The sequence below is a fragment of the Triticum dicoccoides genome, chromosome 2B, assembly GCF_002162155.2.
Source record: "Triticum dicoccoides isolate Atlit2015 ecotype Zavitan chromosome 2B, WEW_v2.0, whole genome shotgun sequence".
In the NCBI taxonomy this organism is placed as follows: Eukaryota; Viridiplantae; Streptophyta; class Magnoliopsida; order Poales; family Poaceae; genus Triticum; species Triticum dicoccoides.
This window is the reverse complement of record NC_041383.1, coordinates 699323610-699330279: the sequence shown is the minus strand read 5'-3', so window position 1 is coordinate 699330279 and position 6670 is coordinate 699323610. Positions and strand designations below refer to the sequence as shown.

Sequence of the window (6670 nt, the reverse complement as noted above, 5' to 3'; positions counted from 1 at the left end):
ATACGAACTCTTCAAGGGATGGTGGGAGCAATCCAACCTCCATGGTACCATCATCTTTCGTTTCCACCAACGATGAGACCAGCTTGGGGCAACCATAAAGGAAAAGCTCTGTAAGAGAGGTGAATCTTGTAGAGTCTCTATTACCCCCAAAGAACTTCAGATCCAGGCTTTGCTGAATCCATAGCACCTTGAGAGAACATAGGAGATTATATGGCAGTCTCAACTCTTGTTCATCTTGATCTGAAGCCATCACTGCTGAAGCCAAACTGCTGGCCCCTTCCGTTTCTGTAGGTTGACTGATTGATAGAAATTTTATCTGAGGACAGTTAGTTAATAGCAACTCCTCAACAGACTGAATGTGAAAGCATTTGTGTTAGCCACCTCCCAGTTACCCCGCATGTGTCAATGTTGACACGTTTGAGAGATGGGAGGACAAGGCTGCTTGCGGACGTGCTGTTTTCCAGGTTAACCTCTGACATACAGGAAGACATGGTCAGATTACGGCAGTTGTTTATACATAAATACTTTAAAGTGATGAGCTGGCTGAAAGCTTCACTTGAAAGAGAGACCAGATTTGGACAATTAGATATTCGAAACGATGTTATGCCCCCAAGGTTACTGAATGCCAGGATAGTATCATCTAGCACACTCAACTCATTAGCTTCGATAGTGAGCAATCTATGGTTTATACTCATTTTTGCAAGTCCCAGAACTCCCCTGATGGACATCTCGGAAATCAAAGCAGAAGGTGGAAGAGGGTGTGGCACTACCAAACAAGGGCAATCATGGATGGTAAGTCTACGCAGACTAGATGGCCATCCCATTTGATCTCCTTGGGTCGTTAGACTGCTGCAAAATTCTAGGCTTCGCATTTTAGTCAACACCAACCTCTCCAGAGAAGGAACTGACACTCTGACAACATGCAGGTCCATCAACTCTAACTCCTTGAGCGCCTCCATTTCTCTCAGTGGAAGGATTGGCCAGTTGCTGCAACATCATATATCGAAGTAAGTGTCTAAAAATTTGCAAATGTATTGAACAACAAAAGTTAGAGAGAAGAAAATTACTTCATTATATGAGGACACTGGCCGATGGAGAGCTTGCTGAGAGACGGAAACCATGACTTCTGCTCAGTGCCGAAAGAAGAGTAACTCTGGAGAAGAGTGCACTCGTTCAGCTGAGGGCAGTCCTTGATCATCAAAACCCTTAGACGGGAAGTCAATTCCATCCCATAAGAACCGGTACATTTTTCCAATTTCGGCATATCGACCAAGATCAACTCTTCCAGTGAAGGAACTGAGATTTCCATTAAACTCAACATCCTGATCAATGTCAGCTTCCTAAGGGAAGGCATTTCAATAGTTTGAAGAATTTTCCATTCCCTGCACTTCTCTAGATGAAGTATCTGCAGTGAGGCAACTGAGAAAGTACTGGAAAGCCATACTGGGGAGGTAGCACCAGCATATCGAGTTATTTCTAGAGTTTTCAGATCCCGATGTGGTTGAAGACCTTCAAGCACATCCTTTGCAGCCTCAGGTTGGAAGCTCATGCTGCTATCCTCCCATGACAAGGACAATGTTTCTAGATACTCTTTGTCTATCAGCTTGGCCCCCCTCGCCTCTTTTTTAGTCTTCACATTTTCAAGTTGGGAAATTCCAAGTAATACAAGCTCATTCATGGACTGAAGTTGTCCTATCCCAAAACTACCAACATTTTGAACCTTGAATTTTAATTCCTGAAGAGAGGTCATTTTGCTGACACGAACTATTGCGTGGTGCACTTTCTCATGGGCAATAAGATGTCGCAGATTACCAAGATTATTCATATCAGTAGGTACATCAAGATTGCCTGAAATGCCCACATCGAGTACTTGAAGGTGATAACACCTTGTTAAAGCCTGACGAAACACAGGGCTGTTGACTCCATACGCAGATATATAGCGAAGATGGCATGGATTTAAGAAACTGTCTGTAGAGCTTATGTCAGCACCAGTCACACTTAGGAACCGTAAACATTTTGCCTCCTTGCATAAAATACCCAAGGACCCTACAAACTTTATGCTGCTTCGTCCAAACAACATCAATGTCCTCAATTTGTGCCAAGACACCTTCTGAAGTATTTTGTCAAACTTCTCACTAGAATTGCTGACATGTTCATCTTTACCATTAATTATGATTGACAAATGACGAACACTTGCTCGAATTGCCCCAGATTTCAATCCATCTATAGTAGCACACTCATTTGATGAAACCCTCCCTGCCAATACATGCATTAGGTCATGCATAACATAGTGTGAGCCATCCTTTTGGAAGAAGCCCAAATCCACTAATCTTTCCAAATATTCGTGCCCTGTTTCCTCCAATCTTATGGTAGGATCTTTGCACTGCACAAAATTTTGTGATATCCAAGCATGGACTAATTTCTTCCCATTAAATCGGTAGTCCTCTGGAAACAAAGAGCAGTATGAGAAACAGCGCTGAAGGTGGACTGGCAGATACTCATAACTGAGCTTCAAGATGGGTAAAATATCATCATCGTATTCTTGAAGAGATATCCATTTGTCCTGAACTGTTGTCCAATGCTGATAGCTAACATCTGTACTCAGAAGTGCACCAACACTACGTGCAGCTAGTGGGCAGCCTTTTAGTGCTTTTGCAATCTGTTTCCCAATAGATTGAAAACTAGGATGGTGCTCACAATTGTCATTGCGAAATGCACATGCCTTGAAGAACAGCCAAAACTCCTTTTCATCTAGACCAGTCAATGTGATTTCATCCATAGTTCCTATCATTTTTGCCACTGATTTTGTTCTAGTTGTTGCTAGTACCACGCAACCATTTGCTTGGTTACTTTTCAATGGAGCCAAGAGTTTAATCCATCCACTCATGTCCTTGTCTTCCCATATATCGTCCAATACAAGCAGAAATCTTTTGTTTCTAATATTCTCCGAAAGGATCTCCTGTAATTTATTCAAGCTGCTTTTTTTCTCATACGGTCTGTCTTCACATACATGCTCTAGGATATCAAGAGTTAGCCCCGCTACATCAAAGTTAGTGGATACACAGACCCACATTTGCAAATCAAAATGACCTTTAATTCTTTTATCATGGTATACATATCTAGCAAGCGTCGTCTTCCCAATTCCACCAATGCCAACCACTGGCAAAACATTCAGATCACTAGATTTCCCATTTCTCAGCAGGTCTATTATATTGTCTCTCTCTGCATCCCTCCCATACACCCTAGGTTCAATTGGAAAAGAAGTTGTCATGCGAGCATTCCTGGCAATATTCTGACTCTTGCTTGATGTTGCAATGGGGCGCAAGATCTCAAGCTGAAGAGCCCCCTGCACAGAATTGCCATTACTGTGTAGAAGATTCACTATAATACTGATCCTCTTAGAAATGCTATCTTTTATCTCAAAAGGCAGCATGTTACAATGAGCTGGTTCCTCCTCTTCACGTTTCCTTTTTCTGCCGGGTGAGATCCAATCAGTTATTTGGCTTGTGGCGCTGTGTACTAATTCAACAACAGAAGATAGAGTGGATGAGAACACATAACTTCCCTCGGGCTTAGTACCAGTAGAAGCACTACAAACTTTCCCTGCATAAGAAAACTCTCTGCTATTTGGGGACAAGCAAACGGAAGCCACTTCAGCAAAAGCAACTATTATCGTGTAAGTACTAATAATTACTAAAAAATACAAAAAATTAACAAAGCTGAATCATTAAAAAAATCGCAATTAAGCAAAAGATAACCTGAGGGGTGGTGCCTACGATATTCAGCTGCTCTTGGTTACATATTACACCGTTATAAAAGAAACTGAAAGTAATAAAAATGGAATAGTAGAGACAAATGAAGCACCTTCAGTGATCTGTTGCTCAAGTCGGTAGTAGTCGAGCTCGTCCATCACGTCCTCTGAGTCATAAAGCAGCCCTCTGAGATCATCCAGTGACTGGGCCAGAGGCATATTGTCAATCCTCCTTCCCTTGGCAGCAGCAAGAACCATCTGCACGTACCTCATCTGAAATTTGAGCTTCTCCACATCTTCAGCAAGCCCGATTTCATGAGTCCAGGCTTCCATACGTCCAGTAAAGAAGCTGTCAAGGATGCTTTGCACCAGCCATCCTATTGCTGCATCAACAACCGTGCCAAGCAACCCCGACATCTCTCCCGGCGCACGTAAGGTAGCTCAGTAACGGCAGGAGCAAAAGCAGGTCTTGCACAGAGGAGAAACCAAACAGATGGACTCAGAGGAATGAAGGGCAATAAAATGCGTCAAAAGGAAGGAACTGGGAAGACAGAAGCGAGGCCGGCAGCAAATGAGTGAGTCAAACTATGCACCAAAACCAGCTAGCTTTACAGAGTAACAACTAGGATGATATTGTCTCCATAGATATGGAACTAAGGAAGCACATGAGTCAAGTCTTGGCACCACAGTTGCATTAACTAACGGTGTATTTGGTTGTATACTTGTATGACTGTGCAATACACTCCTCTTTAGTCTTTACTAATGAAACAGAACATTGCTGCCAGCCATGTAACAAACATTAGCTCATGATGTTAACATACCAGCTACAGAGCACTTTCATGGAAACTGAGCCTAGAGCTAACTTCACCAAAAAACATGGCAGGCCGCAAATAAGATATGAGTGAAACTATGCACCAAAAACAGCGAACTTCCCAACTAACGCTAGAATCCCTTTAATTGACGCACATGCCCCTCATGTCAGCTTGAAGCAGGGTCTGAACAGCGGTAGCTGTGAGTCAAGTCTTGGCTGGACGAACCTCCTTACTAATGAAACATAACATAGCATAGCTGTCAGCCTTGTAGCCAAATACTATCTCATGATGCAACATACCAACTACGGAGCACTTTCCTGGTAACTGAGCCCAGAGAACAAAAATAAGAATAGCTATTGGGCCTATAGCAGCCTGGAATCTTTGGACGCATGCCGGAGAAATGGTACAGGCAGTGCGGGACAAAACATCACTAAGGGGCATGTTATCTCTTGGCACTGATCATAATTGAGATGCTTTGTTCTCCGTTAGGTATGTAGAAATAACCTTGTTGCTAGCGAGAAATTTTGGTATATAGAGTAGGTTACACTATGTATTCTCAGGATATGTATTTGAAAATTCCAAAGGTAGCAGGACCGTAACCAGACAACACATTCACTTGGTCCGTAGACAAAGGTTAATCTGGCCAGGGAGGGAAGCAAGATGTGATAGAAAATCACCAGAGTTTTTACCTGTTTGCCGACCGGCTCGGACTTGAGCTGAGCCGAGCGTGAGGCGCCAGGGCCCATAACATCAGTCCAGCACTCGACGAAACGAGAGAGGCGTTGCTGCCTGCGCGAGGGCCGCCCGCGCGCACCCTGGCCAGATTCGCCGGCCAGGCATTCCCTCGAACACGTCAAGGGCGCAAACGCGCACTGGACGGCCGCGTGGCTTTGCCAGGCGCGTGACGCACGCAGAGGCGGCCGCTCTTCTGCGCGCCGCGGTAGATGGGCTCACCGCGCGCTAGCGCCATGAGTGGCGCTACGGCGGACCGCGGACGGGTGGGTGGAGCGGCGCGCGAAGGCAGGAGTATCCCTTTGAGGGTGAGAAGGCAGCGGCGCCGAGACCGTCGTGACTGAACATGGACTGCGACTAAGTTTTTTTCACCGGAGCCAGGAGCTACCGCTAAGCAATCCACCGTCCACTTTCGTCAAGATTCGTGCAGCTTTTATATTATATTTCCGGATATAGAATAGACATAGTAATACATGTACTAGTGTCAGAAGAAGTCAGCTTTTTACAGAAGGAAAAGAGTTGGGTAGAGAGAATTGTGCATGCCTGCCGCCATTCTCTCAGGCCATCCATATGACATGCATTTTATTTTCATCCCCATAATTTTAATGATTCATATCTTTTGAACCAAATGTTCAATACTGAAACTTTTTGTATATTTGAATTCGTGGTGACAAGACCTTCAAAACAAGATCAATTTTGCATATATTTGAAATATATTTTGTTTTATATATTTCAATTATCTTCGAAATTATTTCCATAAAACATTAGATTTTAAAGCTATATTCCGCTCGTTTCAAGAAACTTATTTCAGAAACAATATTACACTCACTCAATTGAAAACTAGATTTCACTTGTTTCAACAATAAACTTTACCTGTTTCAAAAAAAATATTTCCAAATTGTTGCACTCATTTCAAAGAATATAATTTCACTAGTCCCAAAATAAGTATTTAACAAATTTGAAAAAAAATCACATTTCACTGATTTGGAAAACTAATTTCACTCATTACAAAATTTATCTTAAAAACTAACTTCACTTTGTTTACCCAAAAAGTATTGAAATGCATTTCACTCAGCAGAGATATGTGTTTCAAACATTGAAAAAGTCGTTAGATTTCACTTGTTTCAACAATAAACTTTACTTGTTTCAAAAAATGAATATTTCCAAATTGTTTCACTCATCTCAAATAATATAATTTCACTAGTTCCAAAATAAGTATTACAAAAATTTGAAAAATCACAATTCACTGATTTGGAAAACTGATTTCACTCATTACAAAATATATCTCAAAAACTAATTTCACTTCGTATTTACCAAAAAAGTATCGAAATGCATTCACTCGGCAGAGATATCTGTTTCAAACATTGAAATAGTC

At 42.2% G+C, this 6670-nt stretch overlaps 1 pseudogene; it reads right to left on the bottom strand.

Annotated features, from left to right (window-relative positions):
- Positions 1-745: 745 nt before the first annotated feature.
- On the bottom strand, positions 746-5582 carry LOC119365703 (annotated as a pseudogene).
- Positions 5583-6670: the final 1088 nt, after the last annotated feature.